Source organism: Centropristis striata, chromosome 19, assembly GCF_030273125.1.
Source record: "Centropristis striata isolate RG_2023a ecotype Rhode Island chromosome 19, C.striata_1.0, whole genome shotgun sequence".
Lineage (NCBI taxonomy): Eukaryota > Metazoa > Chordata > Actinopteri > Perciformes > Serranidae > Centropristis > Centropristis striata.
The window spans coordinates 28,549,676-28,570,289 of NC_081535.1; the positions used below are offsets into that span (position 1 = coordinate 28,549,676).

The 20,614-nt window shown below is 37.4% G+C and overlaps 1 long non-coding RNA gene across 1 annotated transcript; it reads left to right on the forward strand.

Moving 5' to 3' along the window:
* The first annotated feature begins 18,329 nt into the window (after positions 1-18,329).
* LOC131991980 (uncharacterized) lies at positions 18,330-20,292 on the forward strand. The gene is made up of 3 exons (XR_009396187.1): positions 18,330-18,364; positions 19,442-19,556; positions 20,266-20,292. It is a non-coding gene; the product is annotated as an uncharacterized LOC131991980 (long non-coding RNA).
* Positions 20,293-20,614: the final 322 nt, after the last annotated feature.

The window sequence follows — 20,614 nt, forward strand, 5'->3', positions numbered from 1 at the left end:
CTGCCTGAGGACAGCAAGAGCACATATGTATAATATACGGTCAATTACATTATATCTGCTAATTAAATATACCTGTGTATAAAAAAGATAAAATGCTATTGTTATTGATGTTATTAACTCTTTAAGGCTCTGCATATATCAGCAGTACCTTCTAATTAGTGATTTATCTGCACTATTTGATTATTTTTGATTACTGTAATATTACTATCAGTATTTTTACTCCACAATGATGTAATTTGTCATCTACAATAATTAAATACATATATATGTATGTGTATATACATATATGCATATATATATATATATATATACATATATACATATATACATATATATTACATACATATGTATATGTATGTATGTATGTATGTATGTATGTGTATATATATATATATACACACACATACATATATATGTATTTAATTATTGTAGATATATATATGTATGTATGTATATATATATATATATATATATATATATATATATATATATATTCTTTTTCTTCTTTTTCTTCTGTTCTTAATCATTTTTTTAATCCTTTTTTATTAGACCTGTAGCACTTTGGGATTTCCTTTAATGTTAAGTGCATTATAAATCAAATGTATTATTATTATTATTATTATTATTATTATTATTATTATTATTATTATTATTATTATTATTATTATCTCAGGGTAAAGTTTATAGCAACTCATCGGTCAAATCCAGTTTCCAGCTACGATAACTGCTACAATAACTACGATTTAATAGTTTGGGATTTTTTCATTAGTTTAATTTTGATTTTGTTGTGAATTTTTGTTTTCAAATTCAGTAAGTTTAAATTAGTTTTTAGAGTGAGTTTGCTAGTTTGTATTTGTTTTTATTTTTTTGAAAAGGCTTAGTTTTAATTTAGTTTTTATTAATTTTAGTTGTTTTGTAACGGGGTGTTTGTTGGGTGCGAGATTCAAAAAGGTCACAATAAATGTTGCCTTTATTTACTTTGCCTGATCCAATAGGGTCATTAACTCTCGCAGCTCCGGGTGTTTTGAATGTTGGTTGGAGTGAAGTGCTGAACTTTCTGAAGGCAATAGACCCACAAAGTTGTGTAACATCCCAGTCTCAATAAACAGATTCACCAATGCTTCCTGTATGAAAAAAGTTGTTTTGTAGTGACATTTTCACTATAATTTTAGTTTGTTTTAGTGATTTTTGTAACCACACAACACAGTTTAAGTTAGTTATCAATTTTTTTTAAACTCTATTTTTTCAATTCTAGTATTTGTTATTTCATTAGTTTTCGTAAGCTCTCCCCAGCCCCAAATTATATCCAAGGTTTCCTGTTTATTGCATCAAAATGTCTATAAACAAATACATCTAGTCTTTTAACAATATACGAATGAATAAAACTAACCAAAATAACCAATTCTCATGTCAAAATCCTTTCAGATTGCTTCCCCGCTCCTCAAAAAATCAGTATTGAGATAAAATAAGATGAAACAGTCTCCTTATCATGTCTGCAGAGCAATTAACTGAACAAGCAGCAGTTTAAACACAGTGTGCTCTACCTGCAGGTTGTCCAGATCACATGCCAGTAAAAAAATTGCATGGTCATAATTTTAATTATACGTTCACCCTTATAGTTTGGTGACCCTGCCAGCTTGCTGGAACTATCTATTCTACGATTCCGAATGGGAGCGGTATTACCATTTGGCCCAAAGCTAGACTCATAGTTAGTGCTCATGAAATATAAAAGCCCTAATGCATTCTGTTTGATGTATTCTGACAACACAGTAATATGGTATTTGGGGCAAGTTTTCTCTTTTAGAAACTTCCAAAGTTTTCTAGTCCTGGATGGATGATGGTCTTCAGTTTGTGTCCATTTCACTAAACAGAAAGATGTTGTTGTGTTGGCGTTTCTGTATGTTGGTGTCACCATGACGCACGCCCGGGTGGTGACCATGTGACATCACTCCTTTGGGGTTAAAGGGCGTTGCTGTTACGCACCGTAACCATAACGACATGGTTTCACCTCCTCTTTATGCGGCTCATCGTCGACACAGCAGAGGTGTGTTGGTTTGAGTCACGTCTGACTATTTAATTCCCGTCTGATGTCATGAGAAAGTTTGTCAGGAAGCAGGCAGCAAAATATGACTTTAAAACACACAGACTGAATGTTACACAACAACACAACACACTCATTCTACATACATCCATTACATCTGTTGCTGCTGTAGAGTCCATTTCAGACATCTGGTGGGTCATCTGCTCATTTTACATGTTAGTCTCATGTCTGAATGAATGCCCGTTGCTTTTATAATTCATAAATTATCAAACAAAAGTTAATGAGGCTCTGTCGGCAGTATTATTGGCTCACTTTTAAAGGAGGAATTTGAACGTAGATATGCAAGGGGATTATAGTCTCAAGCACTGAAACTATAGTTGTTTGTTTCCTTTTTCAGAAAAAGTACAGTCATGGAAAAAATTATTGGACCATTGTTTTCTTCAGTTTCTTGTTCATTTTAATACCTGGTGCAACTAAAGGTACGTTTGTTTAGACAAATATAATGATAACAACAAAAATAGCTCATAAGGGTTTAATTTAAGAGTTGAAATCTAGACATTTTCCATGGGTTTCTTGGTAATAACCAAAATCATCATTAAAAAAAGGAAAATGTCTAGATATCAGCTCTTAAATTAAACTCCTAAGAGCTATTTTTGTTGTTATCATTATATTTGTCCAAACAAATGTACCTTTAGTTGTACCAGGCATTAAAATGATCAAACAAATTAGAGAAAACAATGGTGGTCTAATCGATTTTTTCTAATATAATAATATATTAGATATCTAATCAGCCAATCACATGGCAGCAGTTCAATGCATTTAGACATTTAGACATAGGAAAAACGAGCTGCTTAATATCAAAGCGAACATCAGAATGAGGAATAAAGGTGATTAAGGGACTTTGAACGTGGCATGGTTGTTGGTCTGAGTGTTTCACAAACTGCTGATCTAACAACCATCTCTAGGGTTTACAGAGAATGGTCTGAAAAAGAGAAAATATCCAAAGGCCTTGATGACTTGTTGATGCCAGAGGTCAGAGGAGAATGGCTGGACTCGTTCCAGATGATAGAAAGACAACAGTAACTGATTGTTTGAAGAGCATCTCTCACCACAAACACATCCAACCTTGAAGCAGAAGTGCTGCAGCAGCAGTAGACCACACTGGGTGTCACTCCTATTAGCTGAGAACAGGAAACTGAGGCGACAATTCACACGGGCTTACCAAAATAGATGGTAGTTGTTATATTTGGATAATTTTAAGAAGGCCGTTAGCTCAGATTATTGGCTCCACTGTAACTTACCTCTTTCCCACAGGCCTGAGACAGCACAGTTTATGTCCTGTCCACTTACCTGTAACATGTAAGTCCAACTTCTGTAGAAGGTGAAATGTGAATTATTACAGAAATCGGGGTTCACTCTGACTGGGATCCTGTGAGAGCTGTCAGTCTGAATCCAGCGCTGCATGACTTTACCTGTGACCTAAATAAAGGCCTGCTGCATTGAGGTCAGACTTTTTTCTCCAGTTGCATTTACTCTTGGGCTTCCAATCAATGAACCTGAACTTTTACATAGGGTCAGAATTTGGCGTAGACAACATGAAAGCATGGATCCATCCTGCTTGGAATCAGCAGTTCAGGTAGGTGGTGGTGTCATGGTGTGGGGGATATTTTGTTTTTGTCAAACTTTGGGACCCTTAGTACCAACTGAGCATGATTTAAACACTACAGCCTCCCTGAGTATTGTAGCTGACCATGTTCTTCCCTTTATGACCACAGTGGAGCATCTTCTGATGGCTACTTCCAGCAGGATAACACACCATGTCACAAAGCTCAAATCATCTCAAGCTGGTTTCTTGTTCACTGACCTCCAGTGGCCTCCACAGTCACCAGATCTCAGTCCAACAGAGCAGCTTTGGGATGTGGGGGGACGGGAGATTCACATCATGGATCTGCAGCAACTGTGAAGATATTCTGGCGATGTTGAGTTGTTATTGAGAGATTACTTTCATGTTGGTTTTTTCCCCCCATTTTATTAAGTAATTACACTGCAAACTATTAATAAAGACAATTAGAAACAAGAAGAACCAAAATTGGGTTCTTACTGATGTGAGTTTGTGTGTGTATCTGTTTTTGGGATTAATGTAAATAAATGTGAACAAGAATGAATAATTCATGTGTTTGTCTGTGAAGGTGTGTGTGTGTGTGTGTGTGTGTGTGGGTGTCACCCTAAGCCTTGTGGCTAATAATAATCTGAAGGTACAGACAGTATAACAAATCAACATGGAATATGTATGTCAACAACAACAACCAACAACACACACACACACACACACACACACACACACACACACACACACACACACACACGTCTGTGTCAGTCAGTCAGTTGTTGGGGATTTGTCAGCTTTAATTCAGGAACATTAATCTGCTACAGGACAAGCTGCACAAACTAAAGTAAAGGTGAGGAAAAGTCAGTGTTAGAGAGCTACTGGGTGCTGAAATGACCTGATGGTCGGATAGAAAGGAATATAGTTGTATTTTCTATTAGTACGCAAATGCCTGGCGGGGTGGCAGGTCTTTTGGGCCCAACGACTTTAAAACAAAAACAAAAAAACAAACAAAAAAATCTTTTTTGGTTGACTCATTTGCCCTATGGCCTATAAAAAAAGTATTAGGGGTATTAAAAAGTCGTGAAATATCTTAAATCCAATAATTTATTATTTTTATCTAAAAAAATAAATTTAAAAAATAGTTAAATACTTTAAAATTTAAAATGTCTAAAATTCTCTTAAAATTAAAAAAAATGCGTTAAAAAATTATTTTGAAAGGTCTTAACAACAAATGCATAACTTCAGTCTCACTTTTAAATGTTTGGATTTTTTGAGGACAAAGTTTGAAGTTTTGCACAATAATAAGACAAAAAGAATAAGATAAAGAAATAACAACAAAAGGAAGTTGCAAGGTAGCAGCAAGAAACCCAAAAGGGCTTATACAGGGCCTCTGATTTTCCTTCATGCCCTCTGTACTTTTTTTTAAATGGGAGTTTAACAGTTATGGACTTAAACTTAATTACTTAATTGGTTGAAGTTGTTGACTTGGCTTTTGTTACCAGTTTAACATCTCGTGTCCTGTCCTCATAATAACATGTTGGTCAGCCCTGTTAGTGTTGAGGAGCTGATTTGCTGTTACCTGTTCCAGCGTGATCAGTTGTGGATAGATCTGGAGGTGATAAACAGACAGTGGTGGAAACTTTTTTTCTTTTTAAATTAAACCTCATAACAGCATATTAACTAGTTTAAATGAGCTCTACCTTGATAAAATTAACATGCTGCATACATAAATGCATCAATAATAATAAACTATTAAAATATTTGGAATATATAAAACAGTCTGCGTGGGTCCATTCTGCATAACAAGTACTTTTTCTTTTGATACTTTAAGTACTTCTTGATGTTGATACTTGTATACTTTTACTTCAGTAAGTTTTAAATGCAGTACTTATTTTCTATTAGTTTGCCATCAATAGAATATAATGGATGATTATAGGGCGCCACAGGAATGGGGTCTAACCTCTCGAACTCAATGAGGACCTTTGAAGGGGTTGGTGGTGTGAAGGAAATTTGGTGTTTCCTGCATGGTGGGACATGAAGTAGGTGGCGACCTACTTGATATTCAAGACACAAGGCATTGTGGGAACTGACTCTGTGAATGTAGCTCTGATAACACCATGATTGAGGGGAATACGTAGATGAGTGGGGTCTGTCCTGAGGTGATGTATAGGGCAGGAAGATAGGACCACATTGAGACTTGCTGAAGAATCAATGCTGGGAACTACAACAGATATAAATCGTGCGGTGTACGGGACTTTGTTGTACTGTGAAAGAGCCATTCGGGATTGTGCGGTGTATGGAACACGAATGTGCTAATAAAACTTGCTGAACAGAGTATTGAGTGCTTTGTGTTTGGCCAGCTCACCCATTAACTTAGTGCAGTTGCCAAAATTGCCACAACAGTGGTTAGACTTAGACTTAGATGGACTTTATTGTCATTCAGTTATACATAAAAATATGCACATTGAAGGAAAATCCCATCCTCATTGGCTCACAGTGATTGTACTCTGGAATGTTAGTAAATTAGTATTAGTAATACTCCCACTTGTGAATTTTGAAGTTGTTATGTCCTTAAAGAGGCGGCGATGCTAATATCTTGGTTGGCCTACATACGTCATCCCATTTGCTCTCTATTGTGATGAAGTATAGAACCAGCAACTTTCATTCATTGACCATCCATCACTTATTGATGAAGTGATCGGTGTGATTGTCTGATTGGTTGATGTGGTTTGTTGTTTTTCATTAAACGTAGTGCTGACATTATACATGACTTGTTTCATTCTCACATTCACGCACCTGTCTACCTGATTTGTAGAGGTGGTGGAAAAATCGATACAGCATAGTATCACGATATTATGTGTGGCAATATTATATCGTTTCATGGCCGCCAAGTATTGATAGTTAGCGTTTATGTAGCGTCAGTATTTTTGCCGTTTTCTGAGGACTTATCGTTACTTTTAGGAATATCCTGGAGATACTGGTATCATATGAAACTAGAAGATCTAAGGAATCTATATGTATCCAGTGTCATGAAGTTGTCGAAATCACTTTATATAACAGTTTTTTTTACATTAAATCACTTAATCTGCCTTCAGAAAAATGTAGAATTACCAGAAAAAAAGTCAAAATTACAAGAAAAAAGTATAAATTAGCAGAAAAAAGTAGAATTACCAGAAAAAAAAGTAGAAATTACCCAGAAAAAAAAAAAAAAAATTGTGTGTCAGGATATCTTGTCGAAATAATGCTGCAAAGTTCGGCCTTTTTTATGTTTCATTAAAACAAATTGAGAGCAGTGAAGCTTGAAGTTGAGGAAAGTTTGATAAAATGCTGCAGTTGCTGTCGTCCATACATGTTTGATATCAGTTCAGTTCAGTTTGACTGAATACTTTGTTGGTCAGTCTGTGGGTTTGACTCTCATTGTGGAGAAATAAAAAGACTGAAGTGAGATGAATAGACTGAGAATTTTCTGTAAGTGGACAAAACAATTCTTGATTGAATTTTTGCATTTTGTGGACACAAAATGCAGTTAAACAGTTAAATCATAATATATTGTATCACAATACTCACCATATCGCAAAATGCTTAAAATCGCAATATAGAAAAATATATATCGTATCATGGGGCCGATGCGCTGATTCACACCTCTACTGATTTGTGAAGTGCATGATGTGAACAGTTTGTGTAAAACATGTAAACCAGCTGTAGGTCTCTCCTGCTGTCTCTCAGCTTCGTGTCCTCTTGGTTTCCTTCTGAAGCTTTATTGGCTTGTTGTCATAATCTGGTTGATTTGACCTCGTTAATGATGATGAGAAGCTTTTTTTGTTTTTTGGCTTTTGGCCTGAAGTATTTCTCTAAATATCATTTTCAACCTTGACTGACTAATTGCAGCTTAGTGGGCCGAGCTAATGACCTTTGACCTCCAGAAGAAAACGCATAACAAATGAAAGCAGTTTAATATTCCTCAGATTTCCACAATGAGTATATAAACTAGATAATAAATAATATTTAAAAAAGTAAACATTGGACATTATATAAGTAGAATCTAGTTATAAATATATTGACTGGATGCATAAAAGAATACAATGACATAAAAGTGACCAGTAACAGTCTCACTTCATATTAAAAACAATAAGAAAAAACACTTTTTTTTAACCAAAAGTGTAAATGTAGGACAGCTCCTGTGAAGAACTGAAAGCTGCTGTTGATTCTGATTCTGACCTCCAGTCTGAAGCTAAAACATGTGAGGCATAATTATTTTTATATGAGCTGCGACCACGACTCTGGATGAAATTAGTTTATGGCTACGTGAACGTCCACCCCCCCCCTCCCACCAAACACACACACACACACACACACACACACACACACACACACACACACACAGAGTGAGCACTGCACCGCTGGCCTCGTCCTGAACGTGGCTCTGATCAGATCTGATCAGTTTCCGCTCAGCTTGCTCTCTCACAGCGTGAACACAAAGAGGCAGCAGCATAAATTTCCTCGTCGTGTTTTTCCTCTGTAATGTCATGCAGCAGAGCAGCTGCGGGGCCTTTTTGCTACAACATCCGTCCGTCTGACGGTCTGACCACGCTTTCAGTCCCAGCTGAGCAGGTCGCAGGATGAACATCAGGAGGTTTATCCAAAGTGAAGCTCGAGCCAACCCGTACTGACATCAACTGAAATAAATAATGCTGCATTAAAACCACATGATGACTGTTTCAACCGTAAAATGGTTCTAATAAAAGCAAATATTCTTCTTTTTAAAGACTTTTCTGCAGCTACAGGCCTGTTGGATCTTGACTGAAACCTGGTTTTTTTTTCTGTACACAACTACACCCAGCCGCCACCATGAGCGTCTTTGTGGAGAAGCTTTTTACCCCAACTTCCAGCTATACATTTTTTTTTTCTCCAGACGTGGTTTGACAACACATCATACAAACAAATAACTTCGTAATTAGCTGCTATAAATGAGCCCACCTGTTCAGTATGGAGGACCAGGGCTGCCAAAAAAAATAAATTAATCTAAATAGATTAAAATGCCATTAAATGTAGCAAATATTATGTGTAAAATCTAGGCATTTATTATTTGTATAAATGTGACATAAAATATTTATTTTTAACTAACTTTTTTTATTTAGTTACTTTGGCATTAACCCCTTATATTCCTTTTCCTTTCTGTATTTTTTTTTTACTTCAACAAATTTTAACCTTTATATTTCATTAATTTGTAACTTATTTTCAAATATTTTCATTTATTCATTGTGTTTTTTTTTTCAAGATTTAAAGAGTATTAGAGTATTAAGTGTTGCATCTCTGTTTTTATATTTTGTACAGCACTTTGTGTTGCTTTTATTGTATGAAAAGTGCTTTATAAATAAAGTTTGATATGAAAACTTACAGAGAAACAAATTATTACGTTATTTACGTCATATGTTAATAGAATATTGAACTAATCTGTAGTTTCTTTAGTTTTCAGTACAGATGCTTTAAAACTGGCAGTTTAAAAACATTTTAAAAAATTTTGTTACAATAATCCAGATTGGATGATGTGAAAAAATTAGGGCCGGGACTTTAACGCGTTAATTAAGATTAATTAATTACGCAAAAATTAACACATTAAAAAAATTGACGCATTTTAATCACACTTATTTTTGCACCGCGGAACGTTTCTCACTGGATGAGTTTCAGGCGGACCGATTATACTGGAGCACCAACTAGCGTTCATGACTTCAGACAACAACAAACCACAGTAAACATGAAGGAAGAAGCTGATGAGACGCTTTGGTTGGCCCCGTGGATGATGGGACATTTTGTTACAAAAAACCAACGGATGGAAGCGTCGATAAGAGCATGGTTGTGTGCAAGCTATATATGCTAAATGCTAAATATGCTATTGCTACACTTAATGGCAAAAATTGCACTGGTCTGTTGGACTTGAACAAAAATAAACAATATTTTTGTTGCTTAAGCTTATGTATTCAGTCATTATTCAATGGTATACTAAAAATCCATGTGAAAAAAATAACTTCTCACTGTTCTCAGGTCAAATATTTATATGCGATTAAAATGCAATTAGTTTTGATTAATTAATTACAAAGCCTCTAATTAATTAGATTAATGTTTTTAATCGAGTCCCGGCCCTAGAAAAAATATATTGTGATTTTTTTTTTTGCCATATCGCCCAGCCGTAGGCTTCGTGCATTGTCACAAATCAGAAGATTGCAATTGGGTTCTGCAGCAAAAATTGGTGGACATATTCTATAAAATAACACTACTCAAGTAAAGTACAAGTACTTCAAAGCTACAGAAGCTGAAGTACAACAGGCTACTTGACTGAATGTCTTTAGTTAGAACGCTGGCTGGTGGCTTAGTGCCTTGCTCCAGGGCTCCTCTCTGCTACGAACCATTTGTTGGTTTCACTCCTTCACTTTTCTCCTCACAAGAGTTTCCAGCCGGTGTTTGGCTCGGCTGCTTGGATTTATTTAGTGTCTGCAGATTGATCACACTGGTTTGTATTTAACCTACTTAGGCAGAGAGCGAGCGCGCTAAGCTGAGCCCCCTGCAGGATTTAACATTTCCAACTGTCAGGATGAATTAACCGGCACTAATACCACTTTCATCCCTCGCTGGGTTCCTTAGTGGAGTGACTCACAGCTCTGTAACGCCGGGCAGGAAGATGTTGGAGCATTTCTGAGAGTGATTCCTTTAAACATCCATGTTGATTAGACTCTGATCTGCTCCCAGGGGCTTCAAGCAGAAGAAAAAGCATCAGAAACAATCAGTTAGGAAAGAAAATTATTAAACTTTTTTTTTTTTTAATTACAGTGTCCTGGGTGTAAAAGCATCAATCATTTCCTCAATTACACATTTAACATTTAAGGACACAACATCAAGAACCCTTTAGAAATTTAAATTATGGTCAATATTTTGGTCAAAAGTCTCCTGTATGCAAGATATTGTATAGATTTCTCATGCTCACCACATCTTTTTTTTATTTTTTTTATTTCGTAGCTTCATTGCAGACTTTCCCACAACTGTCTGCAACTGTTTTAGCTTTGGTCATTTTAAATAGCATTTTACGTATTATTTTTCTTGTCTATTATCTGTATTTTGAATTTGTTTTTCTGTACTGTTTGTAAATGTACTCGTCGTCACTGTAAATGAGGGAAACCTCAGTGACTTATGAGTTTAAATGAATAAAGTGTGTTATCTTGTGCACATCATATACAGTATGACGGCTATACTGAGTGTGCAAACTCGCTGCAGGACTCAGAACACAGGGAAAAAGTAAAAGGTGTTTACTAGGCATGTGATCACAAGAGGAGCAAGGGGAAGGTACGAAACAGTCAGAAAAAGTACAAAAGTCGAAGACAAAGGGGAAAGACAGAGACTAAATACACAGGGAGAACAGGCTGATTGGACACAGGTGATAACAATCAGGGGCACGGCAGGTAAGAAGTGAAGACTCCTGAAACAAGAAACAGTGTGACCTTAACAAGATGTTGCTCTCCAGTTCCTGACTGACTCTGGGGAAGCCATGCAACCCAAAGAACAGTATAACCTCTGCTGTATCTTTGGTGGAGAGCAACTTTGGCAGGGAAATGTAGTGCATTGTTTTGGAAAAACCATAGACTGTATAAATAATGGACGTAGTGACCGTGACGTCACCAATTGGTTTGTGGCCCGTTTGAGGCATCGTTACACTCTTCTCCATCTTGTTTCCGATACGGGGAGCAGACCATATCTGGACTGTGGAGGAGCGAGAGGAATCTAATCACTGACTACAGCCTCTCTACACCTCAACCTGACTGAGAGAAGCCACTGCTAATTCATGTTAGCATTAACTGGATGTTAGTTTTGGCTAGCAAAAAAACAAAACAAAATGTATACTGTAATGTAACAAAATGTTACTGACCTCAGAAACTGACCAGTGACTCCTTGGAGTGTCTGTTAGTCCAACCAAACGCTGAACAAGACTTTTTTACTGAACAAAATGTCACACCGTGGTGAGGTCTTGTTTTTTTTTATGCTTTGGTCTCGTCACTGCTTTTATTTTGAAAAGTAACTCTCCTCTCGTTTCAGGTCACCTGCCCCTCCCTGTGTGTGTCACCTGCCTGAGTGTCTCCCCTAATTACCAATTGTGTTCACCTGGTGCTCCCTCCCTCATGTGTTAAATAGTCTGTGTCTCCCTTGTCCTGTGCCAGTGTGTCGTTTTTCGTCTCGCCAGCATTACCACAGTTCTTACTTTGCGTCTCTTCTGATGACGGCTCACCTTGTTAGTGACCTGTCAATCAAAGGTAGCCACGCCCCAAATCATACGATTCTTTATCTTCTATTTTCTTTTAAATGCGGCCATTATTTACACTATTAATGTCAAATTGTCTTGAAGATTTTTTTTACTAGCGATTGATAGTGATGTGCCAATGAAGCTTCATGAACCATTTCCATTATTTTCTGAGCCCACTAGATGGAGCTATTGGTTTACAGAAAAAAGCTGAAGCAATGGTGATTGAGTGTGCTTTCAGCAAGTTGTTGTTCAGAGAGCACCATCTAGTGGGCTCAGAAAATAAAGAAAATGGTTCATGAAGCTTCACTGGCACATCACTAGCGATTGAGACCATAGTGTTGTCCTTAAAAAAAAGAAAAAAGTTTTTTTCTGAAGTTTTGTCATTCTGTATTGAAATGAATGGAGCCATATGCTTCTGCAGCCGCCGTCAGCGCCCCCTGCTGGAATTTTTTCCCAGGTTAAGGCACTTCCTCGTTTGCCTCCCTGCTCAGACCCGGAGGATGTCGCTTGGGAAAAACTCAAAAAACTGTGAGAATGACTGTGTTACCTGGTAAATGCATATTCCCTCACCTGCTCTTCCATTGCAGGGCACCAAAAGCATTGCATGATCTAGAACATCTTTTGATTCCTCGGTGACTTGAGAAATAAGAGGTGTGAGTGAAGAGGAGAGGGGATAAAAATGCCAGTTTGGAGGGCAACTGTCTGGCACTGGAACATCAACGTTACAATGAGCCCCAGGAAAGAGATATTAGAAATGCGAAACTCACACTTCTGGTGGTGGGTCGGTGGGAGGGTTGGTGGATCAGCTCGGACAGACCCTGGACTTCCACGCAGGCCAACGCATTTAGTTACAGTAGTCCTTACATTTGGCTGTCACTCACATTTAATTTTACCTCTCACATTCACAATTTAACTCTCAAATACACAATTTTAACTCTCACATCCAAAAAAAACTTCTCACATTCATAAAAAATGTGTCTATATGAGAGGTAAAATTGCATATGTGAGAGGTAAAATTGTGAATATGAGAGGTATTTTCTATCCCTAATTCACATTTTGTAATGTGACTTTAATGGAAACAGTAAACAGTCACTGAAATTGCTTTGACTGGATTTGGGATTTAGTTCAAACAGCATGCAAAGGCAGTCAACAGGAAGGTCATGATGGAGTAATCCATAAATATATATATATATATATATATATATATACTGTGTATATATATATATATATATATATATATATATATATATATATATATATGCATCCATTTATTATAACCAATATACATTGGATATTTCATTATGTTAATTGTGTTAGGGTTTGTGTTCTATTTCTGAACTACACTGAATATAAAACAGATTTGAGTCTCAAATTATGAAGCCAACTTCATTTCACAGTCTTCAGATTGATGTGAAATGAAGGTTGTTTTCATTTAAAAAGGCTTTCTGATGTTAAATATGTATGAGGACAAAATGAAAGGGATTGAACATGCAAGATTTTTTTTTTTTTATATCTTTTTGCATATTCAATCAGAATCAAATCTCAGTAACATCAGTCTGATCCATCTTTAGCCTGCTGGCTTGGACTGATTTCTGCAGGTTTTCTGTCTTCTGGAGGATTAAAGGTGAAAATCATTTTTTCCCACAGGCATGTAGTGAAGAAATATTCAGATTAAGAAACAAATGAAACATTTAAAGCTTGTTTAATTACAGAGACCCCCCCCTCCCCCCGCACACACACACACACACACACACACACACACACATGAACACAAGCACACAAATGCAAACACACACACACACACACACACACACACAGACACATGAACACAAGCACACAAATGCAAACACACACACACACACACACACACACACACACACAGACACACAAAGACACAGACAGACAGAAACACAGACATACACACACGCGCACACACACACACACACACACACACACACACACACACACACACACTCACAAAGACACAGACACACAGACTCAAATACACGAAGAGACATTCAAAGATACACACACACACACATACAAACACACACACACACACACACACAAAAACACAAACACACAAAGACACACACAGGCACACACACACACACACACACACACAAAGACACACACAGACACCAACATAATCACACGCACACACTGTATGTACACATTGTTCGATAGATCTTAAACATAAATAATAATAAATAAACAAAAACCCAAATAAACATGGCATGAGTGACCTTGTTAAAGAATAAAGTTGGAATTTTGGGAGCCTTTGACAGTATGTGGTCTTAGTAACTCTTCCCTCAGCACACACACACACACACACACACACCACCACCACACCTCTCATCACATCTCATAACCACCACTTTATTTTCACCAAACTGTGTAAAATTCAAATAAGCTCCTCTCTCCCTTCCAAATCCAAGAAAAAAAAAAACACCTCCATGAATTATAGATGAGTGTGAAGAGGATTAATTATAGCGCAGTAAAACCTGTAGCTAATGTGCTGCGTTCAGACCGACACTAATGCTAATGACAGAGACAGAAACCTCATATCTCCACACAGGAGAAACTGTTCATATTTTCAGTTTTCAGTGTTTTTTTTTATCAGACTGACCTTACAGCCCATCGTACAGACATTTATTTGACAGTTTTATTAATATCCCTTCCATATATAATGACTTGGAGACCATATTATTTAATCCATGATTCTCTTCTTCTAATATCAGATTCTTCTGGTGTCTTTGTGTGTTTGTCTGTGTGTGTGTGTGTGTGTGTGTATGTGTGTCTCTGTGTGTGTGTGTGTGTGTGTCTGTGTGTCTCTGTGTCTGTGTCTTTGTGTGTTTGTCTCTGTGTGTGTGTTTGTCTGTGTGTGTCTTTGTGTCTCTGTGTGTGTTTGTGTGTATCTCTGTGTGTGTGTGTGGCTGTATGTGTGTGTGTGTTAGTGATTGTGTGTGTATCTTTGTGTGTGTGTGTCTTTGTGTGTGCGCGTGTTTGTGTGTGTGTGTGTGTGTGTGTGTGTGTGTGTGTGTGTGTGGAGGGAAGAGTTAGTGAGACACATACTGTCAAAGCTCCCCAAAAATCCAACTTTATTCTTCTACAAGGTCACTAATGCCATGTTTATTTTAGTTTTTCCCCAAATTATTTATTTTTAAGATCTATCTAACAATGTGTTTTTACATTGTAGAGCAAACCGAGAGTGTGCATAGTGTGTGTGTGTGTGTGTGCGTCTGCAGGCATCGACCAGTGTAGCCGCGAGGAAACGGCAGCTGTCTGAACGCATCGACACACACTGCTGTGAAGAACACACACACACTGGCACACACACACAAAGGGAGTATATTAAATCTTACTGCTTTAATAAGGTTTAAATGAATAAAAACATTTTGATAAACAAAAACAGATGAACCTATTTTAGTTTTTGTTACTCTTCTGCTTTTTAATCAAATTTATGTCACGTGTTTTGTTTTGATGCTATTTTCTGGAGGTGTGAATCAGCGTATCGGCCCAACGATACGATTTTATCCTGATACTTGAGTCTCAATACGATATTATTGCGATTTTAAGCATTTTGCGATATGGTGAGTATTGAGATACAATATATTGTGATTTAACTGTTTAACTGCATTTTGTGTCCAGAAAATTTAATTCAGTTAAGAATTGTTTTGGAAAATAGTAGAAAATTCACAGTCTATTCATCTCACTTCAGTCTTTTTATTTCTCCACAATGAGAGTCAAACCCACAGACTGACCAACAAAGTATTCAGTCAAACTGAACTGAACTGATATCAAACATGTATGGACGACAACAACTGCAGCATTTTATCAAACTTTCACAAACAACAAGCTTCACTGCTCTCAAAGTTTTTGAATGAAACATAAAAAAGCCGAACTTTAAAGCGTTATTTCCTGACACACATGGTGCCTTTAGATTACTTAGATCTTCTAGTTTCAAATGATACCAGAATATTCCTAAAATTCTGCATGTCCGCCGTCAGAACGCTAAATATCGATACTTGGTGGCCATGAATCGATATAATATCGCCATGACAAAATATCCTGATGCTATGCTGTATCGATTTATTCCCCCACCTCTACTATTTTCTGTGTTCCTGTAGTTTGGTTTCTAACTAAATGTGGAATTTTACTGTTAAACGTTGCACTTAATTAAGGTGCAATGTGCAGGATTTGGAGAGAATTTAATTTGATTTAAATTAAATTAAATTAAATTATGTCAAAGAGGTCTATGTATTGTTTTGTAGGGAAATCTACTCAATGTGCTAACCAGCTAGCCCCAGCCTGCCCTGTCCTGTAGTCACTTTTTTATTTAATATATGCTTATACTATGTATTGACCTATAATGTCAGGTTTCTTGGGATGACAGTCTCTTCTGAGATAATGCGTTACACAATATAAAATAATTTTTCCACACAAGCACAGAAAAACCTTTCCTCCTTATTCCAAAGTAAAATATCAAATGTTAACTTTGACTTCAAACTGAGTATTTTTACCTGAACACTACTACTCAAGGTTCACTGGCAGTAACAACGTTTTAACTCCAAAGTCAATAATTTAGGCTTACTTATCAGAAATGAGATTATCAGATTAAACCAGCCAAGGACAGCAGGTAGGTCCACTTTAAACCCACAGCTTTAAATTGGAAGTCACTTTATATCTCATTAACATTTTCACAGGACCCTCTGGGACTTTGTGCCTGCCCAAGGCTGAAGTCTGCCTCTGCTAACTGGACTCTTCCTCCATATTAGAAGCAGACTGTCTGATGTGTGCCGGAGCCCGGAGGTCAGAGCTAAAAACGAGATTGGACCACAGCACTGTTTAATCCAGACTGACATCCCGGCAGCCAAATCTGTTCCTCATACTGAAGAATGAGCTGCTGTTGTTATTAAGAGAGAGGAAAAACAAACCAAACGCCTGCAGGATGTGATGTGTGTGGACGGAGCAACAACGAGGAGAAAGAGGAGGGTCATGGCGTGCTGTGACCTCTTGACCTCTTGTCTCAGCATGAGGCGAGGACACTACAGGTCAGATGTTTTTCTTCACTAAAGCAAATGCCCTCCACTCCACACTGAAAAAAAAATATCTTAACGTATCTCTTTTAGGACTTTACCTGCTGTAGCTGCAGGAGTTTTACTGTTTTGTCTTCACAGCTGATGGGAAGACACTAGACCAGATGTTTGGACCTGGCTGGCATTTACTGTGTTTTCTCTGGAGCTAGACTAACCACTGTCAGTTTCTGAGTCATTTTCATCACCGCGCATGTCTGCTGCAGTTATACAGATGCAAGTATGTACTTAGCATCAAACAAGTTGAATGTTTAGATATTAGCTAACAAGAAACCTAAATGCATCTGATATCCCTACACATCAAATCTTTCATTGCTATTATCACTGAAATACTCAGTCATTTTTAAGTAATTATTGCTAACAACATGAGCTGTGCATTGGCAAGCTAGGTATCTAAGAAGGTAGCTAATATTAGGAATCAAACTATATTTTTTTGCTGACAACATGAGTAGCTTTGCATTAGCAAGCTTGCTATCTAAGAAGGCAGCTAATATTAAGAATCAAATAATGTTTTTTGGCAAGCAAGCTATCTAACATGGTAGCTAATATTAAGAATCAAACAATAGTTTAGGCTAACAACATTAGCTGTGCATTAGTAAGCTAGCAATCTAAGATGGCAACTAAAATAAAATAATAGTTTTTGCTAACAACACAAGTTTAGCAAGCTATCTATCTAAGACGGTAGCTAATATTAATAATCAAACAATATTTTTGCTAACAACATGAGTTGTGAATTAGCCAGCTAGCTATCTAAGACGGTAGCTAATATTAAGAATCAAACAATAGTTTTTGCCAACAACATGAGCTGTGCATTAGTAAGCTTTCTAACATGATAGTTAAAATTAAGAATCCCGATCAAGATTTAGATAATATAAATAAATAAATAACTTCATTCAAGTGGCATTTACTTTTCACAAAATTTAAATATTGAGATTTCAAAACGTAACTGGGCAAGATTTTTTTCTGCTCATTTAACATCAAACTTTGTACCATTTGAGCCCTTACAGCCAGCACACTCAAGCATTAACTGATGACCCCAGGTACATTTGCTCGAGCTAAAGTTTTTTCCCCCCTTTGTATGTTTAAAGCAGTTTCCTTGTGAGAACTCTCACTTTTTACAGTGTGGCAAACGAGTCATTGCATCACACAGTGGCAGCATCCGACGAGCTGTGACAGCCGAGGAGCGTACCTGTCCAGAGCCCTCTGCTAGAGCCTCACTGAGACAGAAGCATTATGTAACTCCAGAGTCTGAGTTCATTAAACACAAAGAGAAAGAAACAACAACATCAAGCCTGGAGTGGACTACAGAGTCATGTGGGAGCTTTGAAAAGGTATAACACATAAAGTTTGTTCTTGATCTTAAGGACCTGTATGTGTGACAAAATTACCTCTACTACATACTTTTTCCTTCATGCCGCTACCAGCATAAAAAGGTTGGAACACCCCTGATTTAGCAGAGGTGGGGGAAAAAATTGATACAGTAGTAACCTCGATATTTTGCGTGGTGATATTATATCACTGATGTTATATCGATTCATGGCTGCCAAGTATCGATATTTATTTTTTCAGAGGCCATATTGGGCTCACTTGGAGTATTCTGGATATACTGGTATCATATGAAACTAGAAGATCTAAGAAATCTATAGGCACACAACCAAGTTCTATTGGCCAATTACCAATGACATGGACAAGCAAACAGCTGTGTCATGCCCGTACAATGTTTGTTATACACAATGTGTGTGTGTTGTTCTTACAGGTGCGTATCCGTGAGTTACAAAGCCTAAACATGATAAAATACAGCGAGTAGCCACATCTTACTTCTGTGGGAACATAAACTGTCTCAGGCCTGTGGGAAATAAATATAACGCCTGCTTGTTCAAGAACCCTGCCTGTACCTGGACTCTGTTTTTGCCTTCTGGACTGTCCTGTTTTTTGAATAAAATCACTGCAAGTTATTCAAATCTGCTGATTCCCCTTCTGAGTCCTGACAATTACAGATTTATGACTGGTACAACTTGACCTGCAGTGCTGAGCCACTTCTACACCACTTCTATGTGGGATCTACTGTTAACCTGCTATCTCCCCCTAAAAATCCATCGCCCACAACCCCCAATTCTGTGTACAATGGGACAGAATGACAAGTGGATTATTTCATATTAAGAATCGTTGATGATTCATGTTGATTAACTAATTCATTTCAATTTGTTTCAGCAAGTTAACTACTGCAAGAGTCTTCCCCGAGAGAACAGGGTTGTCCCTTTCTACTCCAAGTTATACATTTTGAAGAATTGACAAATGAGGAAAAAAAAAACACCAGCAGGGTTTCTGGGAAATGGTGTCTTGTGGGTCTTAAAATGCTTCTGAAGAATTTCAACAGCATGGATGTAAACGAGTCCGTTATGTTTCAGATCATTTAAGTGTGTGTTCCTGCTCCAACCTCACAGTCACATCATCCAATCAGAAGACGGAGAGAAAAAAAACTGTGAGAGAGTCAGATTCTCACTTTACTGACATTTAAATCAGGTACATCACACACACACACCTACACACACATACGCACAAACACACACACACACACACACACACACACACACACACACACACACACACACAGAGTACTTGGCGGTTCATGGTGACTCAGCGTGTCTGTGGGCGGAGCATCTGAGTCACCCTCAAACAACTACAGAGCCAATAATACATTCCTTCATCCATCCCTCCATCCGTGCACACCTCCATCATCCCTCCCTCATCCCTCCATCAGGCTCAAGACAACACTGATTACAAAAACAATTTTCTTTACTCTTCCCTGTGTGTTTTTCTTGTCAGCCTGTTGTTGGTTTTGTAACCAAAGTGATTGTTTTCTTCAGTGAGCAAACATTTGGTTTCGTAACACATCTGCTTCGATCAGCAAGATCAGTTTACTCTCACACACGAGCTTCACTTTCATCCTTTCAAAATCATTAATTCATCTTATCTTACTTTTCTTTGCTACGGTCATTCATTCATTAAAGTCAAAGGGATGATTTCCGTCTATTAATTGTTATCATTTGTTGAAATGAATGGTGAAAGTGGATCAAAAGGTGCTCAGCCGGTCACACAAACAACAACAAAAAACTCATTTTCTGATTGGTTGAATAAATAATTGGTCCGGTTTATGAATGTTTACAGATGTGTTTTACAGTCTTCTGTCATGCCTGTCTTTTTATTTTTCTACCTCTGTTTTTGTTTCTAGTCAGCATCGCCATAGCAACGTCAAACCACAACACCAAACAAAGCCCCAGCTGAAAACTTTCACTGCGTGTGTGTGTGGTTATGTAACAGGCAGTAACTCTTTGAGTCAGCCAACAACATCAACACAGAGTGAGAGAGAGGGAGAGAGAGAGAAGGAGAGTAAGGATAAGCAGGCCAATGAGAGGTCTTTATCTCAACACCTGCTCAGCAGAGGACACTTTGAGCAAGAGACAATAACTGAGACAGATGACATTTCATGCTGTATGCTATGGATAGGGGGGGAAAGACTACATGGCAGTGGTATGATTACAGAGCGAGCAAGGGCTACTCTGCAGTTACAGTATAGCACT